This window comes from Hippocampus zosterae, chromosome 7, assembly GCF_025434085.1.
Source record: "Hippocampus zosterae strain Florida chromosome 7, ASM2543408v3, whole genome shotgun sequence".
Lineage (NCBI taxonomy): Eukaryota > Metazoa > Chordata > Actinopteri > Syngnathiformes > Syngnathidae > Hippocampus > Hippocampus zosterae.
In genome coordinates, this window is record NC_067457.1 from 11,653,470 (window position 1) to 11,680,705 (window position 27,236).

Sequence of the window (27,236 nt, forward strand, 5' to 3'; positions counted from 1 at the left end):
TTATACAAAGTATTCATGGGGGTGGAGTTGAGCTTCAATTGCAAATCTCTATTTAAAGTTGTTGTCAATGCATTTGCGCAACTTCTGCACCGTAAGAAGAGGGAGGCTGTTTGGTAAGGTGAAAATAGTCCATTCACAGGTTAGCAAAGTTCACAAAACTAAAGTCCAAGTCAGTTTCATTGACCCAACTTGAGCACTGGCTTGTATTTGACAATAGAAAGTGCTACTTGTTGGGGCAGTCAGACAGACAACATCATCCTGAAATGTGAACATAGAGACGTTCTTACTGTTCCCGAGATAAGCAAAAAAAACAAACTGTCTTTTTAAACGTATCTCCGTTCATTAATTGTTTCTTCAATTCAATGTCCTGACCTAAACCGTGCGCAGTATGCTAATTTGTCAGCAATATTACCCAAACATCAGCACAGACGTGTTCTGAAAGCAGTAAGTGCTTCTTGTTGGGGTAGTTCTGGTGATTCCAAACGACGCTTGTTCCTAGTTTTCGACGCAATGCCTTGACATCAGCCAAGCTAAATAGGCCAATGCATCACTAAGATTACTCGAACCTAAGCACTCACTCGTGTTCAGGAAGCAGTAAGTGCTTCTTGTTGGGGTAGTTTTGGTGATCCTCCAGACTAAGCCATTTCCTAGTTTTCAACACAATGCCATGACCTCAGCCAAGCTAAATAGGCCAATTTCTCACTAAGATTACTCGAACCTAAGCACTCACTCGTGTTTAGAAAGCAGTAAGTGCTTCTTGTTGGGGTAGTTCTGGTGATTCCAAACGACGTTTGTTCCTAGTTTTCGACGCAATGCCTTGACATCAGCCAAGCTAAATAGGCCAATGCATCACTAAGGTTACTCAAATCTAAGCACTCACCTGTAGTCTGAAAACAGTAAGTGCTTCTTGTTGGGGTAGTTTTGGTGATCCTCCAGACTACGCCTTTTCCTAGTTTTCAACACAATGCCATGACCTCAGCCAAGCTAAATAGGCCAATTTCTCACTAAGATTACTCGAACCTAAGCACAGACGTGTTCTGAAAGCAGTAAGTGCTTTTTGTTGGGGTAGTTCTGGTGATTCCAAACGACGCTTGTTCCTAGTTTTCGACGCAATGCCTTGACATCAGCCAAGCTAAATAGGCCAATGCATCACTAAGGTTACTCAAATCTAAGCACTCACCTGTAGTCTGAAAACAGTAAGTGTTTCTTGTTGGGGTAGTTTTTGTGATCCTCCAGATTACGCCTTTTCCTAGTTTTCAACACAATGCCATGACCTCAGCCAAGCTAAATAGGCCAATTTCTCACTAAGATTACTCGAACCTAAGCACTCACTCGTGTTTAGAAAGCAGTAAGTGCTTTTTGTTGGGGTAGTTCTGGTGATCCTCCAGACTATGCTTGTTCCTAGTTTTCAACGCAATGCCTTGACCTCAGCCAAGCTAAATAGGCCAATTCATCACTAAGATTACTCAAACCTAAGCACTCACTCGTGTTCAGGAAGCAGTAAGCTTCTTGTTGCTGTAGTTCTGGTGATCCTCCAGACTACGCGTGTTCCTAGTTTTCGACGCACTGCCTTGACTTCAGCCAAGCTAAATAGGCCAATGTTTACTAAGATTACTCAAACCTAAGCACTCACTTGTGTTCAGAACGCAGTAAGTGCTTTTTGTTGGGGTAGTTCTGGTGATCCTCCAGACTATGCTTGTTCCTAGTTTTCAACGCAATGCCTTGACCTCAGCCAAGCTAAATAGGCCAATTCATCACTAAGATTACTCAAACCTAAGCACTCACTCGTGTTCAGGAAGCAGTAAGCTTCTTGTTGCTGTAGTTCTGGTGATCCTCCAGACTACGCGTGTTCCTAGTTTTCGACGCACTGCCTTGACTTCAGCCAAGCTAAATAGGCCAATGTTTACTAAGATTACTCAAACCTAAGCACTCACTTGTGTTCAGAACGCAGTAAGTGCTTTTTGTTGGGGTAGTTCTGGTGATCCTCCAGACTATGCTTGTTCCTAGTTTTCGACACAATGCCTTGACTTCAGCCAAGCTAAATAGGCCAATCCATCATTAAGATTACTCGAACTTAAGCACTCACTCGTGTTCAGGAAGCAGTAAGTGCTTCTTGTTGGGGTAGTTCTGGTGAGTCTTGAGACTATGCTTGTTCCTGGTTTTCAACGCGATACCCTAACATAACACAAGGTAAAGAGGCCAATGTATCACTAAGATTACTCAAACCGAAGCACTCACTTGTGTTCAGAACGCAGTAAGTGCTTTTTGTTGGGGTAGTTCTGGTGATCCTCCAGACTATGCTTGTTCCTAGTTTTCGACACAATGCCTTGACTTCAGCCAAGCTAAATAGGCCAATCCATCACTAAGATTACTCGAACCAAAGCACTCACTCGTGTTCTGGAAGCAGTAAGTGCTTCTTGTTGGGGTAGTTCTGGTGACTCTCGAGACTATGCTTGTTCCTGGTTTTCATCGCGATACCCTAACATAACCCAAGGTAAAGAGGCCAATGTATCACTAAGATTACTCAAACCGAAGCACTCACTTGTGTTCAGAACGCAGTAAGTGCTTTTTGTTGGGGTCATTCTGGTGATTCCATGCTGCATTTGGCTCATTTTATTTTGCTGACACATTTGAAATATGTTCAATTGATTCCCTTAAATGGGAATGTAACTGCTTTTCTTTTCGAATTGCGTCTTTTACGGTTGGTTTCGCTTGTGACGTTTTCAGCAGACAGCTGTTCCCGCTGATCAGCATCTCATGAATTGACAACCAATGTAGCATATTCATTACAAGGGGGCGGGCGTTGCAATACATTCCTGTTGGCCAAATTATACAAAGTATTCATGGGGGTGGAGTTGAGCTTCAATTGCAAATCTCTATTTAAAGTTGTTGTCAATGCATTTGCGCAACTTCTGCACCGTAAGAAGAGGGAGGCTGTTTGGTAAGGTGAAAATAGTCCATTCACAGGTTAGCAAAGTTCACAAAACTAAAGTCCAAGTCAGTTTCATTGACCCAACTTGAGCACTGGCTTGTATTTGACAATAGAAAGTGCTACTTGTTGGGGCAGTCAGACAGACAACATCATCCTGAAATGTGAACATAGAGACGTTCTTACTGTTCCCGAGATAAGCAAAAAAAACAAACTGTCTTTTTAAACGTATCTCCGTTCATTAATTGTTTCTTCAATTCAATGTCCTGACCTAAACCGTGCGCAGTATGCTAATTTGTCAGCAATATTACCCAAACATCAGCACAGACGTGTTCTGAAAGCAGTAAGTGCTTCTTGTTGGGGTAGTTCTGGTGATTCCAAACGACGCTTGTTCCTAGTTTTCGACGCAATGCCTTGACATCAGCCAAGCTAAATAGGCCAATGCATCACTAAGATTACTCGAACCTAAGCACTCACTCGTGTTCAGGAAGCAGTAAGTGCTTCTTGTTGGGGTAGTTTTGGTGATCCTCCAGACTAAGCCATTTCCTAGTTTTCAACACAATGCCATGACCTCAGCCAAGCTAAATAGGCCAATTTCTCACTAAGATTACTCGAACCTAAGCACTCACTCGTGTTTAGAAAGCAGTAAGTGCTTCTTGTTGGGGTAGTTCTGGTGATTCCAAACGACGCTTGTTCCTAGTTTTCGACGCAATGCCTTGACATCAGCCAAGCTAAATAGGCCAATGCATCACTAAGGTTACTCAAATCTAAGCACTCACCTGTAGTCTGAAAACAGTAAGTGCTTCTTGTTGGGGTAGTTTTGGTGATCCTCCAGACTACGCCTTTTCCTAGTTTTCAACACAATGCCATGACCTCAGCCAAGCTAAATAGGCCAATTTCTCACTAAGATTACTCGAACCTAAGCACAGACGTGTTCTGAAAGCAGTAAGTGCTTTTTGTTGGGGTAGTTCTGGTGATTCCAAACGACGCTTGTTCCTAGTTTTCGACGCAATGCCTTGACATCAGCCAAGCTAAATAGGCCAATGCATCACTAAGGTTACTCAAATCTAAGCACTCACCTGTAGTCTGAAAACAGTAAGTGTTTCTTGTTGGGGTAGTTTTTGTGATCCTCCAGATTACGCCTTTTCCTAGTTTTCAACACAATGCCATGACCTCAGCCAAGCTAAATAGGCCAATTTCTCACTAAGATTACTCGAACCTAAGCACTCACTCGTGTTTAGAAAGCAGTAAGTGCTTTTTGTTGGGGTAGTTCTGGTGATCCTCCAGACTATGCTTGTTCCTAGTTTTCAACGCAATGCCTTGACCTCAGCCAAGCTAAATAGGCCAATTCATCACTAAGATTACTCAAACCTAAGCACTCACTCGTGTTCAGGAAGCAGTAAGCTTCTTGTTGCTGTAGTTCTGGTGATCCTCCAGACTACGCGTGTTCCTAGTTTTCGACGCACTGCCTTGACTTCAGCCAAGCTAAATAGGCCAATGTTTACTAAGATTACTCAAACCTAAGCACTCACTTGTGTTCAGAACGCAGTAAGTGCTTTTTGTTGGGGTAGTTCTGGTGATCCTCCAGACTATGCTTGTTCCTAGTTTTCAACGCAATGCCTTGACCTCAGCCAAGCTAAATAGGCCAATTCATCACTAAGATTACTCAAACCTAAGCACTCACTCGTGTTCAGGAAGCAGTAAGCTTCTTGTTGCTGTAGTTCTGGTGATCCTCCAGACTACGCGTGTTCCTAGTTTTCGACGCACTGCCTTGACTTCAGCCAAGCTAAATAGGCCAATGTTTACTAAGATTACTCAAACCTAAGCACTCACTTGTGTTCAGAACGCAGTAAGTGCTTTTTGTTGGGGTAGTTCTGGTGATCCTCCAGACTATGCTTGTTCCTAGTTTTCGACACAATGCCTTGACTTCAGCCAAGCTAAATAGGCCAATCCATCACTAAGATTACTCGAACTTAAGCACTCACTCGTGTTCAGGAAGCAGTAAGTGCTTCTTGTTGGGGTAGTTCTGGTGAGTCTTGAGACTATGCTTGTTCCTGGTTTTCAACGCGATACCCTAACATAACACAAGGTAAAGAGGCCAATGTATCACTAAGATTACTCAAACCGAAGCACTCACTTGTGTTCAGAACGCAGTAAGTGCTTTTTGTTGGGGTAGTTCTGGTGATCCTCCAGACTATGCTTGTTCCTAGTTTTCGACACAATGCCTTGACTTCAGCCAAGCTAAATAGGCCAATCCATCACTAAGATTACTCGAACCAAAGCACTCACTCGTGTTCTGGAAGCAGTAAGTGCTTCTTGTTGGGGTAGTTCTGGTGACTCTCGAGACTATGCTTGTTCCTGGTTTTCATCGCGATACCCTAACATAACCCAAGGTAAAGAGGCCAATGTATCACTAAGATTACTCAAACCGAAGCACTCACTTGTGTTCAGAACGCAGTAAGTGCTTTTTGTTGGGGTCATTCTGGTGATTCCATGCTGCATTTGGCTCATTTTATTTTGCTGACACATTTGAAATATGTTCAATTGATTCCCTTAAATGGGAATGTAACTGCTTTTCTTTTCGAATTGCGTCTTTTACGGTTGGTTTCGCTTGTGACGTTTTCAGCAGACAGCTGTTCCCGCTGATCAGCATCTCATGAATTGACAACCAATGTAGCATATTCATTACAAGGGGGCGGGCGTTGCAATACATTCCTGTTGGCCAAATTATACAAAGTATTCATGGGGGTGGAGTTGAGCTTCAATTGCAAATCTCTATTTAAAGTTGTTGTCAATGCATTTGCGCAACTTCTGCACCGTAAGAAGAGGGAGGCTGTTTGGTAAGGTGAAAATAGTCCATTCACAGGTTAGCAAAGTTCACAAAACTAAAGTCCAAGTCAGTTTCATTGACCCAACTTGAGCACTGGCTTGTATTTGACAATAGAAAGTGCTACTTGTTGGGGCAGTCAGACAGACAACATCATCCTGAAATGTGAACATAGAGACGTTCTTACTGTTCCCGAGATAAGCAAAAAAAACAAACTGTCTTTTTAAACGTATCTCCGTTCATTAATTGTTTCTTCAATTCAATGTCCTGACCTAAACCGTGCGCAGTATGCTAATTTGTCAGCAATATTACCCAAACATCAGCACAGACGTGTTCTGAAAGCAGTAAGTGCTTCTTGTTGGGGTAGTTCTGGTGATTCCAAACGACGCTTGTTCCTAGTTTTCGACGCAATGCCTTGACATCAGCCAAGCTAAATAGGCCAATGCATCACTAAGATTACTCGAACCTAAGCACTCACTCGTGTTCAGGAAGCAGTAAGTGCTTCTTGTTGGGGTAGTTTTGGTGATCCTCCAGACTAAGCCATTTCCTAGTTTTCAACACAATGCCATGACCTCAGCCAAGCTAAATAGGCCAATTTCTCACTAAGATTACTCGAACCTAAGCACTCACTCGTGTTTAGAAAGCAGTAAGTGCTTCTTGTTGGGGTAGTTCATGTGACCCTCAAGACAATGCTTGTTCCTGGTTTTCAACGCGATGCCCTAACATAACCCGAGCTAAGGAGGCCAATGTATCACTAAGATTACTCAAACCGAAGCACTTACTTGTGGTCAGAACGCAGTAAGTGCTTTTTGTTGGGGTAGTTCTGGTGATCCTCCAGACTATGCTTGTTCCTAGTTTTCGACACAATGCCTTGACTTCAGCCAAGCTAAATAGGCCAATGCATTACTAAGATTTCTCGAACTTAAACACTCACTCGTGTTCAGGAAGCAGTAAGTGCTTCTTGTTGGGGTAGTTCTGGTGAGTCTTGAGACTGTTTGTTCCTAGTTTTCAACGCAATGCCTTGACCTCAGCAGACCAAAATAGGCCAATGTATCACTAAGATTACTCGAACCTAAGCACTCACTCGTGTTTAGAAAGCAGTAAGTGCTTTTTGTTGGGGTAGTTCTGGTGATCCTCCAGTCTACGCATGTTCCTAGTTTTCAAGGCAATGCCATGACCTCAGCCAAGCTAAATAGGCCAATGCATTACCAAGATTACTCGAACCTATGCACTCACTCGTGTTCAGAAAACAGTACGTGCTTCTTGTTTGGATAGTTCTGGTGACTCTCAAGACAATGCTTGTTCCTGGTTTTCAACGCGATGCCCTAACATAACCCAAGCTAGAGGCCAATGTATCACTAAGATTACTCAAACCGAAGCACTCACTTGTGATCAGAACGCAGTAAGTGCTTTTTGTTGGGGTCGGTCTGGTGATTCCATGCTGCATTTGGCTCGTTTTATTTTGCTGACACATTTGAAATATGTTCAATTGATTAAATCAAATGGGAAGGTAATTTTTTTTCTTTTCAAATTGCGTCTTTAACGGTTGGTTTCGCTTGTGACGTTTTCAACAGACAGCTGTTCCCGCTGATCAGCATCTCATGAATGGACAACCAATGTAGCCTATTCATTACAATGGGGCGGGGGTTGCAATACATTCCTGTTGGCCAAATTACCCATTGACAAAGTATTCATGGGGGTGGAGTTGAGCTACAATTGCAAATCTCTATTTAAAGTTGTTGTCAATGCATTTGCGCAACTTCTGCACCGTAAGAAGAGGGAGGCTGTTTGGTAAGGTGAAAATAGTCCATTCACAGGTTAGCAAAGTTCACAAAACTAAACTCCAAGTCAGTTTCATTGACCCAACTTGAGCACTGGCTTGTATTTGACAATAGAAAGTGCTACTTATTGGGGCAGTCAGACAGACAACATCAACTTGAAAGGTGAACATAGACGTTCTTACTGTTCCCGAGATAAGCTAAAACAACAAACTGTCTTTTTAAACGTATCTCCGTTCATTAATTGTTTCTTCAATTCAATGTCCTGACCTCAACCGTGCGCAGTATGCTAATTTGTCAGCAAGATTACCCAAACATCAGCACAGACGTGTTCTGAAAGCAGTAAGTGCTACTTGTTGGGGTAGTTCTGGTGATTCCAAACGACGCTTGTTCCTAGTTTTCGACGCAATGCCTTGACATCAGCCAAGCTAAATAGGCCAATGCATCACTAAGATTACTCGAACCTAAGCACTCACTCGTGTTCAGGAAGCAGTAAGTGCTTTTTGTTGGGGTAGTTTTGGTGATCCTCCAGACTATGCTTGTTCCTAGTTTTCAACGCAATGCCTTGACCTCAGCCAAGCTAAATAGGCCAATGTTTACTAAGATTACTCAAACCTAAGCACTCACTTGTGTTCAGAACGCAGTAAGTGCTTTTTGTTGGGGTAGTTCTGGTGATCCTCCAGACTATGCTTGTTCCTAGTTTTCGACACAATGCCTTGACTTCAGCCAAGCTAAATAGGCCAATCCATCACTAAGATTACTCGAACCAAAGCACTCATCACTCGTGTTCTGGAAGCAGTAAGTGCTTCTTGTTGGGGTAGTTCTGGTGACTCTCGAGACTATGCTTGTTCCTGGTTTTCAACGCGATACCCTAACATAACCCAAGGTAAAGAGGCCAATCACTAAGTATCACTAAGATTTCTCAAACCGAAGCACTCACTTGTGTTCAGAACGCAGTAAGTGCTTTTTGTTGGGGTCATTCTGGTGATTCCATGCTGCATTTGGCTCATTTTATTTTGCTGACACATTTGAAATATGTTCAATTTATTCCCTTAAATGGGAATGTAACTGCTTTTCTTTTCGAATTGCGTCTTTTACGGTTGGTTTCGCTTGTGACGTTTTCAGCAGACAGCTGTTCCCGCTGATCAGCATCTCATGAATTGACAACCAATGTAGCATATTCATTACAAGGGGGCGGGCGTTGCAATACATTCCTGTTGGCCAAATTATACAAAGTATTCATGGGGGTGGAGTTGAGCTTCAATTGCAAATCTCTATTTAAAGTTGTTGTCAATGCATTTGCGCAACTTCTGCACCGTAAGAAGAGGGAGGCTGTTTGGTAAGGTGAAAATAGTCCATTCACAGGTTAGCAAAGTTCACAAAACTAAAGTCCAAGTCAGTTTCATTGACCCAACTTGAGCACTGGCTTGTATTTGACAATAGAAAGTGCTACTTGTTGGGGCAGTCAGACAGACAACATCATCCTGAAATGTGAACATAGAGACGTTCTTACTGTTCCCGAGATAAGCAAAAAAAACAAAGTCTTTTTAAACGTATCTCCGTTCATTAATTGTTTCTTCAATTCAATGTCGTGACCTAAACCGTGCGCAGTATGCTAATTTGTCAGCAAGATTACCCAAACATCAGCACAGACGTGTTCTGAAAGCAGTAAGTGCTTCTTGTTGGGGTAGTTCTGGTGATTCCAAACGACGCTTGTTCCTAGTTTTTGACGCAATGCCTTGACATCAGCCAAGCTAAATAGGCCAATGCATCACTAAGATTACTCAAATCTAAGCACTCACCTGTAGTCTGAAAACAGTAAGTGCTTCTTGTTGGGGTAGTTTTGGTGATCCTCCAGACTACGCATGTTCCTAGTTTTCAAGGCAATGCCATGACCTCAGCCAAGCTAAATAGGCCAATCCATCACTAAGATTACTCGAACCTAAGCACTCACTCGTGTTCTGGAAGCAGTAAGTGCTTCTTGTTGGGGTAGTTCTGGTGATCCTCCAGACTATGCTTGTTCCTAGTTTTTGACACAATGCCTTGACTTCAGCCAAGCTAAATAGGCCAATCCATCACTAAGATTACTCAAACCAAAGCACTCACTCCTGTTCTGGAAGCAGTAAGTGCTTCTTGTTGGGGTAGTTTTGGTGATCCTCCAGACTAAGCCATTTCCTAGTTTTCAACACAATGCCTTGACATCAGCCAAGCTAAATAGGCCAATGCATCACTAAGATTACTCGAACCAAAGCACTCATCACTCGTGTTCTGGAAGCAGTAAGTGCTTCTTGTTGGGGTAGTTCTGGTGACTCTCGAGACTATGCTTGTTCCTGGTTTTCAACGTGATACCCTAACATAACCCAAGGTAAAGAGGCCAATCACTAAGTATCACTAAGATTTCTCAAACCGAAGCACTCACTTGTGTTCAGAACGCAGTAAGTGCTTTTTGTTGGGGTCATTCTGGTGATTCCATGCTGCATTTGGCTCATTTTATTTTGCTGACACATTTGAAATATGTTCAATTTATTCCCTTAAATGGGAATGTAACTGCTTTTCTTTTCGAATTGCGTCTTTTACGGTTGGTTTCGCTTGTGACGTTTTCAGCAGACAGCTGTTCCCGCTGATCAGCATCTCATGAATTGACAACCAATGTAGCATATTCATTACAAGGGGGCGGGCGTTGCAATACATTCCTGTTGGCCAAATTATACAAAGTATTCATGGGGGTGGAGTTGAGCTTCAATTGCAAATCTCTATTTAAAGTTGTTGTCAATGCATTTGCGCAACTTCTGCACCGTAAGAAGAGGGAGGCTGTTTGGTAAGGTGAAAATAGTCCATTCACAGGTTAGCAAAGTTCACAAAACTAAAGTCCAAGTCAGTTTCATTGACCCAACTTGAGCACTGGCTTGTATTTGACAATAGAAAGTGCTACTTGTTGGGGCACTCAGACAGACAACATCATCCTGAAATGTGAACATAGAGACGTTCTTACTGTTCCCGAGATAAGCAAAAAAAACAAACAGTCTTTTTAAACGTATCTCCGTTCATTAATTGTTTCTTCAATTCAATGTCGTGACCTAAACCGTGCGCAGTATGCTAATTTGTCAGCAAGATTACCCAAACATCAGCACAGACGTGTTCTGAAAGCAGTAAGTGCTTCTTGTTGGGGTAGTTCTGGTGATTCCAAACGACGCTTGTTCCTAGTTTTCGACGCAATGCCTTGACATCAGCCAAGCTAAATAGGCCAATGCATCACTAAGGTTACTCAAATCTAAGCACTCACCTGTAGTCTGAAAACAGTAAGTGCTTCTTGTTGGGGTAGTTTTGGTGATCCTCCAGACTACGCCTTTTCCTAGTTTTCAACACAATGCCATGACCTCAGCCAAGCTAAATAGGCCAATTTCTCACTAAGATTACTCGAACCTAAGCACTCACTCGTGTTTAGAAAGCAGTAAGTGCTTCTTGTTGGGGTAGTTCTGGTGATCCTCCAGACTATGCTTGTTCCTAGTTTTCAACGCAATGCCTTGACCTCAGCCAAGCTAAATAGGCCAATTCATCACTAAGATTACTCGAACCAAAGCACTCACTCGTGTTCTGGAAGTGGTAAGTGCTTCTTGTTGGGGTAGTTCTGGTGATCCTCCAGAATACGCTTGTTCCTAGTTTTCGATGCACTGCCGTGACTTCAGCCAAGCTAAATCGGCCAATGTTTACTAAGATTACTCAAACCTAAGCACTCACTCGTGTTCAGGAAGCAGTAAGCTTCTTGTTGCTGTAGTTCTGGTGATCCTCCAGACTACGCGTGTTCCTAGTTTTCGACGCACTGCCTTGACTTCAGCCAAGCTAAATAGGCCAATGTTTACTAAGATTACTCAAACCTAAGCACTCACTTGTGTTCAGAACGCAGTAAGTGCTTTTTGTTGGGGTAGTTCTGGTGATCCTCCAGACTATGCTTGTTCCTAGTTTTCGACACAATGCCTTGACTTCAGCCAAGCTAAATAGGCCAATCCATCACTAAGATTACTCGAACTTAAGCCCTCACTCGTGTTCAGGAAGCAGTAAGTGCTTCTTGTTGGGGTAGTTCTGGTGAGTCTTGAGACTATGCTTGTTCCTGGTTTTCAACGCGATACCCTAACATAACCCAAGGTAAAGAGGCCAATGTATCACTAGGATTACTCAAACCGAAGCACTCAGTTGTGTTCAGAACGCAGTAAGTGCTTTTTGTTGGGGTAGTTCTGGTGATCCTCCAGACTATGCTTGTTCCTAGTTTTCGACACAATGCCTTGACTTCAGCCAAGCTAAATAGGCCAATCCATCACTAAGATTACTCGAACCAAAGCACTCACTCGTGTTCTGGAAGCAGTAAGTGCTTCTTGTTGGGGTAGTTCTGGTGACTCTCGAGACTATGCTTGTTCCTGGTTTTCATCGCGATACCCTAACATAACCCAAGGTAAAGAGGCCAATGTATCACTAAGATTACTCAAACCGAAGCACTCACTTGTGTTCAGAACGCAGTAAGTGCTTTTTGTTGGGGTCATTCTGGTAATTCCATGCTGCATTTGGCTCATTTTATTTTGCTGACACATTTGAAATATGTTCAATTGATTCCCTTAAATGGGAATGTAACTGCTTTTCTTTTCGAATTGCGTCTTTTACGGTTGGTTTCGCTTGTGACGTTTTCAGCAGACAGCTGTTCCCGCTGATCAGCATCTCATGAATTGACAACCAATGTAGCATATTCATTACAAGGGGGCGGGCGTTGCAATACATTCCTGTTGGCCAAATTATACAAAGTATTCATGGGGGTGGAGTTGAGCTTCAATTGCAAATCTCTATTTAAAGTTGTTGTCAATGCATTTGCGCAACTTCTGCACCGTAAGAAGAGGGAGGCTGTTTGGTAAGGTGAAAATAGTCCATTCACAGGTTAGCAAAGTTCACAAAACTAAAGTCCAAGTCAGTTTCATTGACCCAACTTGAGCACTGGCTTGTATTTGACAATAGAAAGTGCTACTTGTTGGGGCAGTCAGACAGACAACATCATCCTGAAATGTGAACATAGAGACGTTCTTACTGTTCCCGAGATAAGCAAAAAAAACAAACTGTCTTTTTAAACGTATCTCCGTTCATTAATTGTTTCTTCAATTCAATGTCCTGACCTAAACCGTGCGCAGTATGCTAATTTGTCAGCAAGATTACCCAAACATCAGCACAGACGTGTTCTGAAAGCAGTAAGTGCTTCTTGTTGGGGTAGTTCTGGTGATTCCAAACGACGCTTGTTCCTAGTTTTCGACGCAATGCCTTGACATCAGCCAAGCTAAATAGGCCAATGCATCACTAAGATTACTCGAACCTAAGCACTCACTCGTGTTCAGGAAGCAGTAAGTGCTTCTTGTTGGGGTAGTTTTGGTGATCCTCCAGACTAAGCCATTTCCTAGTTTTCAACACAATGCCATGACCTCAGTCAAGCTAAATAGGCCAATTTCTCACTAAGATTACTCGAACCTAAGCACTCACTCGTGTTTAGAAAGCAGTAAGTGCTTCTTGTTGGGGTAGTTCATGTGACCCTCAAGACAATGCTTGTTCCTGGTTTTCAACGCGATGCCCTAACATAACCCGAGCTAAGGAGGCCAATGTATCACTAAGATTACTCAAACCGAAGCACTCACTTGTGGTCAGAACGCAGTAAGTGCTTTTTGTTGGGGTAGTTCTGGTGATCCTCCAGACTATGCTTGTTCCTAGTTTTCGACACAATGCCTTGACTTCAGCCAAGCTAAATAGGCCAATGCATTACTAAGATTTCTCGAACTTAAACACTCACTCGTGTTCAGGAAGCAGTAAGTGCTTCTTGTTGGGGTAGTTCTGGTGAGTCTTGAGACTGTTTGTTCCTAGTTTTCAACGCAATGCCTTGACCTCAGCAGACCAAAATAGGCCAATGTATCACTAAGATTACTCGAACCTAAGCACTCACTCGTGTTTAGAAAGCAGTAAGTGCTTTTTGTTGGGGTAGTTCTGGTGATCCTCCAGTCTACGCATGTTCCTAGTTTTCAAGGCAATGCCATGACCTCAGCCAAGCTAAATAGGCCAATGCATTACCAAGATTACTCGAACCTATGCACTCACTCGTGCTCAGAAAACAGTACGTGCTTCTTGTTTGGATAGTTCTGGTGACTCTCAAGACAATGCTTGTTCCTGGTTTTCAACGCGATGCCCTAACATAACCCAAGCTAGAGGCCAATGTATCACTAAGATTACTCAAACCGAAGCACTCACTTGTGATCAGAACGCAGTAAGTGCTTTTTGTTGGGGTCGGTCTGGTGATTCCATGCTGCATTTGGCTCGTTTTATTTTTCTGACACATTTGAAATATGTTCAATTGATTAAATCAAATGGGAAGGTAATTTTTTTTCTTTTCAAATTGCGTCTTTAACGGTTGGTTTCGCTTGTGACGTTTTCAACAGACAGCTGTTCCCGCTGATCAGCATCTCATGAATGGACAACCAATGTAGCCTATTCATTACAATGGGGCGGGGGTTGCAATACATTCCTGTTGGCCAAATTACCCATTGACAAAGTATTCATGGGGGTAGGGTTGAGCTACAATTGCAAATCTCTATTTAAAGTTGTTGTCAATGCATTTGCGCAACTTCTGCACCGTAAGAAGAGGGAGGCTGTTTGGTAAGGTGAAAATAGTCCATTCACAGGTTAGCAAAGTTCACAAAACTAAACTCCAAGTCAGTTTCATTGACCCAACTTGAGCACTGGCTTGTATTTGACAATAGAAAGTGCTACTTGTTGGGGCACTCAGACAGACAACATCATCCTGAAATGTGAACATAGAGACGTTCTTACTGTTCCCGAGATAAGCAAAAAAAACAAACAGTCTTTTTAAACGTATCTCCGTTCATTAATTGTTTCTTCAATTCAATGTCGTGACCTAAACCGTGCGCAGTATGCTAATTTGTCAGCAAGATTACCCAAACATCAGCACAGACGTGTTCTGAAAGCAGTAAGTGCTTCTTGTTGGGGTAGTTCTGGTGATTCCAAACGACGCTTGTTCCTAGTTTTCGACGCAATGCCTTGACATCAGCCAAGCTAAATAGGCCAATGCATCACTAAGGTTACTCAAATCTAAGCACTCACCTGTAGTCTGAAAACAGTAAGTGTTTCTTGTTGGGGTAGTTTTGGTGATCCTCCAGACTACGCCTTTTCCTAGTTTTCAACACAATGCCATGACCTCAGCCAAGCTAAATAGGCCAATTTCTCACTAAGATTACTCGAACCTAAGCACTCACTCGTGTTTAGAAAGCAGTAAGTGCTTTTTGTTGGGGTAGTTCTGGTGATCCTCCAGACTATGCTTGTTCCTAGTTTTCAACGCAATGCCTTGACCTCAGCCAAGCTAAATAGGCCAATTCATCACTAAGATTACTCAAACCTAAGCACTCACTCGTGTTCAGGAAGCAGTAAGCTTCTTGTTGCTGTAGTTCTGGTGATCCTCCAGACTACGCGTGTTCCTAGTTTTCGACGCACTGCCTTGACTTCAGCCAAGCTAAATAGGCCAATGTTTACTAAGATTACTCAAACCTAAGCACTCACTTGTGTTCAGAACGCAGTAAGTGCTTTTTGTTGGGGTAGTTCTGGTGATCCTCCAGACTATGCTTGTTCCTAGTTTTCGACACAATGCCTTGACTTCAGCCAAGCTAAATAGGCCAATCCATCACTAAGATTACTCGAACTTAAGCACTCACTCGTGTTCAGGAAGCAGTAAGTGCTTCTTGTTGGGGTAGTTCTGGTGAGTCTTGAGACTATGCTTGTTCCTGGTTTTCAACGCGATACCCTAACATAACCCAAGGTAAAGAGGCCAATGTATCACTAAGATTACTCAAACCGAAGCACTCACTTGTGTTCAGAACGCAGTAAGTGCTTTTTGTTGGGGTAGTTCTGGTGATCCTCCAGACTATGTTTGTTCCTAGTTTTCGACACAATGCCTTGACTTCAGCCAAGCTAAATAGGCCAATCCATCACTAAGATTACTCGAACCAAAGCACTCACTCGTGTTCTGGAAGCAGTAAGTGCTTCTTGTTGGGGTAGTTCTGGTGACTCTCGAGACTATGCTTGTTCCTGGTTTTCAACGCGATACCCTAATATAACTCAAGGTAAAGAGGCCAATGTATCACTAAGATTACTCAAACCGAAGCACTCACTTGTGTTCAGAACGCAGTAAGTGCTTTTTGTTGGGGTCATTCTGGTGATTCCATGCTGCATTTGGCTCATTTTATTTTGCTGACACATTTGAAATATGTTCAATTGATTCCCTTAAATGGGAATGTAACTGCTTTTCTTTTCGAATTGCGTCTTTTACGGTTGGTTTCGCTTGTGACGTTTTCAGCAGACAGCTGTTCCCGCTGATCAGCATCTCATGAATTGACAACCAATGTAGCATATTCATTACAAGGGGGCGGGCGTTGCAATACATTCCTGTTGGCCAAATTATACAAAGTATTCATGGGGGTGGAGTTGAGCTTCAATTGCAAATCTCTATTTAAAGTTGTTGTCAATGCATTTGCGCAACTTCTGCACCGTAAGAAGAGGGAGGCTGTTTGGTAAGGTGAAAATAGTCCATTCACAGGTTAGCAAAATTCACAAAACTAAACTCCAAGTCAGTTTCATTGACCCAACTTGAGCACTGGCTTGTATTTGACAATAGAAAGTGCTACTTATTGGGGCAGTCAGACAGACAACATCAACTTGAAATGTGAACATAGAGACGTTCTTACTGTTCCCGAGATAAGCTAAAACAACAAACTGTCTTTTTAAACGTATCTCCGTTCATTAATTGTTTCTTCAATTCAATGTCCTGACCTAAACCGTGCGCAGTATGCTAATTTGTCAGCAAGATTACCCAAACATCAGCACAGACGTGTTCTGAAAGCAGTAAGTGCTTCTTGTTGGGGTAGTTCTGGTGATTCCAAACGACGCTTGTTCCTAGTTTTCGACGCAATGCCTTGACATCAGCCAAGCTAAATAGGCCAATTTCTCACTAAGATTACTCGAACCTAAGCACTCACTCGTGTTTAGAAAGCAGTAAGTGCTTCTTGTTGGGGTAGTTCATGTGACCCTCAAGACAATGCTTGTTCCTGGTTTTCAACGCGATGCCCTAACATAACCCGAGCTAAGGAGGCCAATGTATCACTAAGATTACTCAAACCGAAGCACTCACTTGTGTTCAGAACGCAGTAAGTGCTTTTTGTTGGGGTAGTTCTGGTGATCCTCCAGACTATGCTTGTTCCTAGTTTTCGACACAATGCCTTGACTTCAGCCAAGCTAAATAGGCCAATGCATTACTAAGATTTCTCGAACTTAAACACTCACTCGTGTTCAGGAAGCAGTAAGTGCTTCTTGTTGGGGTAGTTCTGGTGAGTCTTGAGACTGTTTGTTCCTAGTTTTCAACGCAATGCCTTGACCTCAGCAGACCAAAATAGGCCAATGTATCACTAAGATTACTCGAACCTAAGCACTCACTCGTGTTTAGAAAGCAGTAAGTGCTTTTTGTTGGGGTAGTTCTGGTGATCCTCCAGTCTACGCATGTTCCTAGTTTTCAAGGCAATGCCATGACCTCAGCCAAGCTAAATAGGCCAATGCATTACCAAGATTACTCGAACCTATGCACTCACTCGTGTTCAGAAAACAGTACGTGCTTCTTGTTTGGATAGTTCTGGTGACTCTCAAGACAATGCTTGTTCCTGGTTTTCAACGCGATGCCCTAACATAACCCAAGCTAGAGGCCAATGTATCACTAAGATTACTCAAACCGAAGCACTCACTTGTGATCAGAACGCAGTAAGTGCTTTTTGTTGGGGTCGGTCTGGTGATTCCATGCTGCATTTGGCTCGTTTTATTTTGCTGACACATTTGAAATATGTTCAATTGATTAAATCAAATGGGAAGGTAATTTTTTTTCTTTTCAAATTGCGTCTTTAACGGTTGGTTTCGCTTGTGACGTTTTCAACAGACAGCTGTTCCCGCTGATCAGCATCTCATGAATTGACAACCAATGTAGCCTATTCATTACAATGGGGCGGGGGTTGCAATACATTCCTGTTGGCCAAATTACCCATTGACAAAGTATTCATGGGTATGGAGTTGAGCTACAATTGCAAATCTCTATTTAAAGTTGTTGTCAATGCATTTGCGCAACTTCTTCACCGTAAGAAGAGGGAGGCTGTTTGGTAAGGTGAAAATAGTCCATTCACAGGTTAGCAAAGTTCACAAAACTAAACTCCAAGTCAGTTTCATTGACCCAACTTGAGCACTGGCTTGTATTTGACAATAGAAAGTGCTACTTATTGGGGCAGTCAGACAGACAACATCAACTTGAAAGGTGAACATAGACGTTCTTACTGTTCCCGAGATAAGCTAAAACAACAAACTGTCTTTTTAAACGTATCTCCGTTCATTAATTGTTTCTTCAATTCAATGTCCTGACCTCAACCGTGCGCAGTATGCTAATTTGTCAGCAAGATTACCCAAACATCAGCACAGACGTGTTCTGAAAGCAGTAAGTGCTTCTTGTTGGGGTAGTTCTGGTGATTCCAAACGACGCTTGTTCCTAGTTTTCGACGCAATGCCTTGACATCAGCCAAGCTAAATAGGCCAATGCATCACTAAGATTACTCGAACCTAAGCACTCACTCGTGTTTAGAAAGCAGTAAGTGCTTCTTGTTGGGGTAGTTCATGTGACCCTCAAGACAATGCTTGTTCCTGGTTTTCAACGCGATGCCCTAACATAACCCGAGCTAAGGAGGCCAATGTATCACTAAGATTACTCAAACCGAAGCACTCACTTGTGGTCAGAACGCAGTAAGTGCTTTTTGTTGGGGTAGTTCTGGTGATCCTCCAGACTATGCTTGTTCCTAGTTTTCGACACAATGCCTTGACTTCAGCCAAGCTAAATAGGCCAATGCATTACTAAGATTTCTCGAACTTAAACACTCACTCGTGTTCAGGAAGCAGTAAGTGCTTCTTGTTGGGGTAGTTCTGGTGAGTCTTGAGACTGTTTGTTCCTAGTTTTCAACGCAATGCCTTGACCTCAGCAGACCAAAATAGGCCAATGTATCACTAAGATTACTCGAACCTAAGCACTCACTCGTGTTTAGAAAGCAGTAAGTGCTTTTTGTTGGGGTAGTTCTGGTGATCCTCCAGTCTACGCATGTTCCTAGTTTTCAAGGCAATGCCATGACCTCAGCCAAGCTAAATAGGCCAATGCATTACCAAGATTACTCGAACCTATGCACTCACTCGTGTTCAGAAAACAGTACGTGCTTCTTGTTTGGATAGTTCTGGTGACTCTCAAGACAATGCTTGTTCCTGGTTTTCAACGCGATGCCCTAACATAACCCAAGCTAGAGGCCAATGTATCACTAAGATTACTCAAACCAAAGCACTCACTTGTGATCAGAACGCAGTAAGTGCTTTTTGTTGGGGTCGTTCTTGTGATTCCATGCTGCATTTGGCTCGTTTTATTTTGCTGACACATTTGAAATATGTTCAATTGATTAAATCAAATGGGAAGGTAATTTTTTTTCTTTTCAAATTGCGTCTTTAACGGTTGGTTTCGCTTGTGACGTTTTCAACAGACAGCTGTTCCCGCTGATCAGCATCTCATGAATTGACAACCAATGTAGCCTATTCATTACAATGGGGCGGGGGTTGCAATACATTCCTGTTGGCCAAATTACCCATTGACAAAGTATTCATGGGGGTGGAGTTGAGCTACAATTGCAAATCTCTATTTAAAGTTGTTGTCAATGCATTTGCGCAACTTTTTCACCCTAAGAAGAGCGAGACCGTTTGGTAAGGTGAAAATAATCCATTCACAGGTTAGCAAAGTTCACAAAACTCTAGTCCAAGTCAGTTTCATTGACCCAACTTGAGCACTGGCTTGTATTTAACAGTAGAAAGTGCTACTTGTTGGGGCAGTCAGACAGACAACATCAACCTGAAATGTGAACAGAGACGTTCTTGCTGTTCCCTACATAAGCTAAAACAACAAACTGTCTTTTTAAACGTATCTCCGTTCATCAATTTTTTCTTCAATTCAATGTCCTGACCTCAACCGTGCGCAGTATGCTAATTTGTCAGCAAGATTATCCAAACATCAGCACAGACGTAATCTGAAAGCAGTAAGTGCTTCTTGTTGGGGTAGTTCTGGTGATTCCAAACGACGCTTGTTCCTAGTTTTCGACGCAATGCCTTGACATCAGCCAAGCTAAATAGGCCAATGCATCACTAAGATTACTCAAATCTAAGCACTCACCTGTAGTCTGAAAACAGTAAGTGCTTCTTGTTGGGGTAGTTTTGGTGATCCTCCAGACTACGCATGTTCCTAGTTTTCAAGGCAATGCCATGACCTCAGCCAAGCTAAATAGGCCAATCCATCACTAAGATTACTCGAACCTAAGCACTCACTCGTGTTCTGGAAGCAGTAAGTGCTTCTTGTTGGGGTAGTTCTGGTGATCCTCCAGACTATGCTTGTTCCTAGTTTTTGACACAATGCCTTGACTTCAGCCAAGCTAAATAGGCCAATCCATCACTAAGATTACTCAAACCAAAGCACTCACTCCTGTTCTGGAAGCAGTAAGTGCTTCTTGTTGGGGTAGTTTTGGTGATCCTCCAGACTACGCCTTTTCCTAGTTTTCAACACAATGCCATGACCTCAGGCAAGCTAAATAGGCCAATTTCTCACTAAGATTACTCGAACCTAAGCACTTACTCGTGTTTAGAAAGCAGTAAGTGATTTTTGTTGGGGTAGTTCTGGTGATCCTCCAGACTATGCTAGTTCCTAGTTTTCAACGCAATGCCTTGACCTCAGCCAAGCTAAATAGGCCAATCCATCACTAAGATTACTCAAACCAAAGCACTCACTCGTGTTCTGGAAGCAGTAAGTGCTTCTTGTTGGGGTCGTTCTGGTGATCCTCCAGACTATGCTTGTTCCTAGTTTTCGACACAATACCTTGACTTCAGCCAAGCTAAATAGGCCAATGCATCACTAAGATTTCTCGAACTTAAGCACTCACTCGTGTTCTGGAAGCAGTAAGTGCTTCTTGTTGGGGTAGTTTTGGTGACTCTCGAGACTATGCTTGTTCCTGGTTTTCAACGCGATACCCTAACATAACCCAAGGTAAAGAGGAGAATGTATCACTAAGATTACTCAAACCGAAGCACTCACTTGTGTTCAGAACGCAGTAAGTGCTTTTTGTTGGGGTCGTTCTGGTGATTCCATGCTGCATTTGGCTCGTTTTATTTTGCTGACACATTTGAAATATGTTCAATTGATTACCTCAAATGGGAAGGTAAATGTTTTTCTTTTCAAATTGCGTCTTTAACGGTTGGTTTCGCTTGTGACGTTTTCAGCAGACAGCTGTTCCCGCTGATCAGCATCTCATGAATTGACAACCAATGTAGCATATTCATTAAAAGGGGGCGGGCGTTGCAATACATTCCTGTTGGCCAAATTATCCATTGACAAAGTATTCATGGGGGTGGAGTTGAGCTTCAATTGCAAATCTCTATTTAAAGTTGTTGTCAATGCATTTGCGCAACTTCTGCACCGTAAGAAGAGGGAGGCTGTTTGGTAAGGTGAAAATAGTCCATTCACAGGTTAGCAAAGTTCACAAAACTAAACTCCAAGTCAGTTTCATTGACCCAACTTGAGCACTGGCTTGTATTTGACAATAGAAAGTGCTACTTATTGGGGCAGTCAGACAGACAACATCAACTTGAAATGTGAACATAGACGTTCTTACTGTTCCCGAGATAAGCTAAAACAACAAACTGTCTTTTTAAACGTATCTCCGTTCATTAATTGTTTCTTCAATTCAATGTCCTGACCTCAACCGTGCGCAGTATGCTAATTTGTCAGCAAGATTACCCAAACATCAGCACAGACGTGTTCTGAAAGCAGTAAGTGCTTCTTGTTGGGGTAGTTCTGGTGATTCCAAACGACGCTTGTTCCTAGTTTTCGACGCAATGCCTTGACATCAGCCAAGCTAAATAGGCCAATGCATCACTAAGATTACTCGAACCTAAGCACTCACTCGTGTTCAGGAAGCAGTAAGTGCTTTTTGTTGGGGTAGTTTTGGTGATCCTCCAGACTATGCTTGTTCCTAGTTTTCAACGCAATGCCTTGACCTCAGCCAAGCTAAATAGGCCAATGTTTACTAAGATTACTCAAACCTAAGCACTCACTTGTGTTCAGAACGCAGTAAGTGCTTTTTGTTGGGGTAGTTCTGGTGATCCTCCAGACTATGCTTGTTCCTAGTTTTCGACACAATGCCTTGACTTCAGCCAAGCTAAATAGGCCAATCCATCACTAAGATTACTCGAACCAAAGCACTCATCACTCGTGTTCTGGAAGCAGTAAGTGCTTCTTGTTGGGGTAGTTCTGGTGACTCTCGAGACTATGCTTGTTCCTGGTTTTCAACGCGATACCCTAACATAACCCAAGGTAAAGAGGCCAATCACTAAGTATCACTAAGATTTCTCAAACCGAAGCACTCACTTGTGTTCAGAACGCAGTAAGTGCTTTTTGTTGGGGTCATTCTGGTGATTCCATGCTGCATTTGGCTCATTTTATTTTGCTGACACATTTGAAATATGTTCAATTGATTCCCTTAAATGGGAATGTAACTGCTTTTCTTTTCGAATTGCGTCTTTTACGGTTGGTTTCGCTTGTGACGTTTTCAGCAGACAGCTGTTCCCGCTGATCAGCATCTCATGAATTGACAACCAATGTAGCATATTCATTACAAGGGGGCGGGCGTTGCAATACATTCCTGTTGGCCAAATTATACAAAGTATTCATGGGGGTGGAGTTGAGCTTCAATTGCAAATCTCTATTTAAAGTTGTTGTCAATGCATTTGCGCAACTTCTGCACCGTAAGAAGAGGGAGGCTGTTTGGTAAGGTGAAAATAGTCCATTCACAGGTTAGCAAAGTTCACAAAACTAAAGTCCAAGTCAGTTTCATTGACCCAACTTGAGCACTGGCTTGTATTTGACAATAGAAAGTGCTACTTGTTGGGGCACTCAGACAGACAACATCATCCTGAAATGTGAACATAGAGACGTTCTTACTGTTCCCGAGATAAGCAAAAAAACCAAACAGTCTTTTTAAACGTATCTCCGTTCATTAATTGTTTCTTCAATTCAATGTCGTGACCTAAACCGTGCGCAGTATGCTAATTTGTCAGCAAGATTACCCAAACATCAGCACAGACGTGTTCTGAAAGCAGTAAGTGCTTCTTGTTGGGGTAGTTCTGGTGATTCCAAACGACGCTTGTTCCTAGTTTTCGACGCAATGCCAGCCAAGCTAAATAGGCCAATGCATCACTAAGATTACTCAAATCTAAGCACTCACCTGTAGTCTGAAAACAGTAAGTGCTTCTTGTTGGGGTAGTTTTGGTGATCCTCCAGACTACGCCTTTTCCTAGTTTTCAACACAATGCCATGACCTCAGCCAAGCTAAATAGGCCAATTTCTCACTAAGATTACTCGAACCTAAGCACTCACTCGTGTTTAGAAAGCAGTAAGTGCTTTTTGTTGGGGTAGTTCTGGTGATCCTCCAGACTATGCTTGTTCCTAGTTTTCAACGCAATGCCTTGACCTCAGCCAAGCTAAATAGGCCAATTCATCACTAAGATTACTCGAACCAAAGCACTCACTCGTGTTCTGGAAGCGGTAAGTGCTTCTTGTTGGGGTAGTTCTGGTGATCCTCCAGAATACGCTTGTTCCTAGTTTTCGATGCACTGCCGTGACTTCAGCCAAGCTAAATCAGCCAATGTTTACTAAGATTACTCAAACCTAAGCACTCACTCGTGTTCAGGAAGCAGTAAGCTTCTTGTTGCTGTAGTTCTGGTGATCCTCCAGACTACGCGTGTTCCTAGTTTTCGACGCACTGCCTTGACTTCAGCCAAGCTAAATAGGCCAATGTTTACTAAGATTAATCAAACCTAAGCACTCACTTGTGTTCAGAACGCAGTAAGTGCTTTTTGTTGGGGTAGTTCTGGTGATCCTCCAGACTATGCTTGTTCCTAGTTTTCGACACAATGCCTTGACTTCAGCCAAGCTAAATAGGCCAATCCATCACTAAGATTACTCGAACTTAAGCACTCACTCGTGTTCAGGAAGCAGTAAGTGCTTCTTGTTGGGGTAGTTCTGGTGAGTCTTGAGACTATGCTTGTTCCTGGTTTTCAACGCGATACCCTAACATAACACAAGGTAAAGAGGCCAATGTATCACTAAGATTACTCAAACCGAAGCACTCACTTGTGTTCAGAACGCAGTAAGTGCTTTTTGTTGGGGTAGTTCTGGTGATCCTCCAGACTATGCTTGTTCCTAGTTTTCGACACAATGCCTTGACTTCAGCCAAGCTAAATAGGCCAATCCATCACTAAGATTACTCGAACCAAAGCACTCACTCGTGTTCTGGAAGCAGTAAGTGCTTCTTGTTGGGGTAGTTCTGGTGACTCTCGAGACTATGCTTGTTCCTGGTTTTCATCGCGATACCCTAACATAACCCAAGGTAAAGAGGCCAATGTATCACTAAGATTACTCAAACCGAAGCACTCACTTGTGTTCAGAACGCAGTAAGTGCTTTTTGTTGGGGTCATTCTGGTGATTCCATGCTGCATTTGGCTCATTTTATTTTGCTGACACATTTGAAATATGTTCAATTGATTCCCTTAAATGGGAATGTAACTGCTTTTCTTTTCGAATTGCGTCTTTTACGGTTGGTTTCGCTTGTGACGTTTTCAGCAGACAGCTGTTCCCGCTGATCAGCATCTCATGAATTGACAACCAATGTAGCATATTCATTACAAGGGGGCGGGCGTTGCAATACATTCCTGTTGGCCAAATTATACAAAGTATTCATGGGGGTGGAGTTGAGCTTCAATTGCAAATCTCTATTTAAAGTTGTTGTCAATGCATTTACGCAACTTCTGCACCGTAAGAAGAGGGAGGCTGTTTGGTAAGGTGAAAATAGTCCATTCACAGGTTAGCAAAGTTCACAAAACTAAAGTCCAAGTCAGTTTCATTGACCCAACTTGAGCACTGGCTTGTATTTGACAATAGAAAGTGCTACTTGTTGGGGCAGTCAGACAGACAACATCATCCTGAAATGTGAACATAGAGACAGTTCTTACTGTTCCCGAGATAAGCAAAAAAAACAAACTGTCTTTTTAAACGTATCTCCGTTCATTAATTGTTTCTTCAATTCAATGTCCTGACCTAAACCGTGCGCAGTATGCTAATTTGTCAGCAAGATTACCCAAACATCAGCACAGACGTGTTCTGAAAGCAGTAAGTGCTTCTTGTTGGGGTAGTTCTGGTGATTCCAAACGACGCTTGTTCCTAGTTTTCGACGCAATGCCTTGACATCAGCCAAGCTAAATAGGCCAATGCATCACTAAGATTACTCGAACCTAAGCACTCACTCGTGTTCAGGAAGCAGTAAGTGCTTCTTGTTGGGGTAGTTTTGGTGATCCTCCAGACTAAGCCATTTCCTAGTTTTCAACACAATGCCATGACCTCAGCCAAGCTGAATAGGCCAATTTCTCACTAAGATTACTCGAACCTAAGCACTCACTCGTGTTTAGAAAGCAGTAAGTGCTTCTTGTTGGGGTAGTTCATGTGACCCTCAAGACAATGCTTGTTCCTGGTTTTCAACGCGATGCCCTAACATAACCCGAGCTAAGGAGGCCAATGTATCACTAAGATTACTCAAACCGAAGCACTCACTTGTGGTCAGAACGCAGTAAGTGCTTTTTGTTGGGGTAGTTCTGGTGATCCTCCAGACTATGCTTGTTCCTAGTTTTCGACACAATGCCTTGACTTCAGCCAAGCTAAATAGGCCAATGCATTACTAAGATTTCTCGAACTTAAACACTCACTCGTGTTCAGGAAGCAGTAAGTGCTTCTTGTTGGGGTAGTTCTGGTGAGTCTTGAGACTGTTTGTTCCTAGTTTTCAACGCAATGCCTTGACCTCAGCAGACCAAAATAGGCCAATGTATCACTAAGATTACTCGAACCTAAGCACTCACTCGTGTTTAGAAAGCAGTAAGTGCTTTTTGTTGGGGTAGTTCTGGTGATCCTCCAGTCTACGCATGTTCCTAGTTTTCAAGGCAATGCCATGACCTCAGCCAAGCTAAATAGGCCAATGCATTACCAAGATTACTCGAACCTATGCACTCACTCGTGTTCAGAAAACAGTACGTGCTTCTTGTTTGGATAGTTCTGGTGACTCTCAAGACAATGCTTGTTCCTGGTTTTCAACGCGATGCCCTAACATAACCCAAGCTAGAGGCCAATGTATCACTAAGATTACTCAAACCGAAGCACTCACTTGTGATCAGAACGCAGTAAGTGCTTTTTGTTGGGGTCGGTCTGGTGATTCCATGCTGCATTTGGCTCGTTTTATTTTGCTGACACATTTGAAATATGTTCAATTGATTAAATCAAATGGGAAGGTAATTTTTTTTCTTTTCAAATTGCGTCTTTAACGGTTGGTTTCGCTTGTGACGTTTTCAACAGACAGCTGTTCCCGCTGATCAGCATCTCATGAATTGACAACCAATGTAGCCTATTCATTACAATGGGGCGGGGGTTGCAATACATTCCTGTTGGCCAAATTACCCATTGACAAAGTATTCATGGGGGTGGAGTTGAGCTACAATTGCAAATCTCTATTTAAAGTTGTTGTCAATGCATTTGCGCAACTTCTGCACCGTAAGAAGAGGGAGGCTGTTTGGTAAGGTGAAAATAGTCCATTCACAGGTTAGCAAAGTTCACAAAACTAAACTCCAAGTCAGTTTCATTGACCCAACTTGAGCACTGGCTTGTATTTGACAATAGAAAGTGCTACTTATTGGGGCAGTCAGACAGACAACATCAACTTGAAAGGTGAACATAGACGTTCTTACTGTTCCCGAGATAAGCTAAAACAACAAACTGTCTTTTTAAACGTATCTCCGTTCATTAATTGTTTCTTCAATTCAATGTCCTGACCTCAACCGTGCGCAGTATGCTAATTTGTCAGCAAGATTACCCAAACATCAGCACAGACGTGTTCTGAAAGCAGTAAGTGCTTCTTGTTGGGGTAGTTCTGGTGATTCCAAACGACGCTTGTTCCTAGTTTTCGACGCAATGCCTTGACATCAGCCAAGCTAAATAGGCCAATGCATCACTAAGATTACTCGAACCTAAGCACTCACTCGTGTTCAGGAAGCAGTAAGTGCTTTTTGTTGGGGTAGTTTTGGTGATCCTCCAGACTATGCTTGTTCCTAGTTTTCAACGCAATGCCTTGACCTCAGCCAAGCTAAATAGGCCAATGTTTACTAAGATTACTCAAACCTAAGCACTCACTTGTGTTCAGAACGCAGTAAGTGCTTTTTGTTGGGGTAGTTCTGGTGATCCTCCAGACTATGCTTGTTCCTAGTTTTCGACACAATGCCTTGACTTCAGCCAAGCTAAATAGGCCAATCCATCACTAAGATTACTCGAACCAAAGCACTCATCACTCGTGTTCTGGAAGCAGTAAGTGCTTCTTGTTGGGGTAGTTCTGGTGACTCTCGAGACTATGCTTGTTCCTGGTTTTCAACGCGATACCCTAACATAACCCAAGGTAAAGAGGCCAATCACTAAGTATCACTA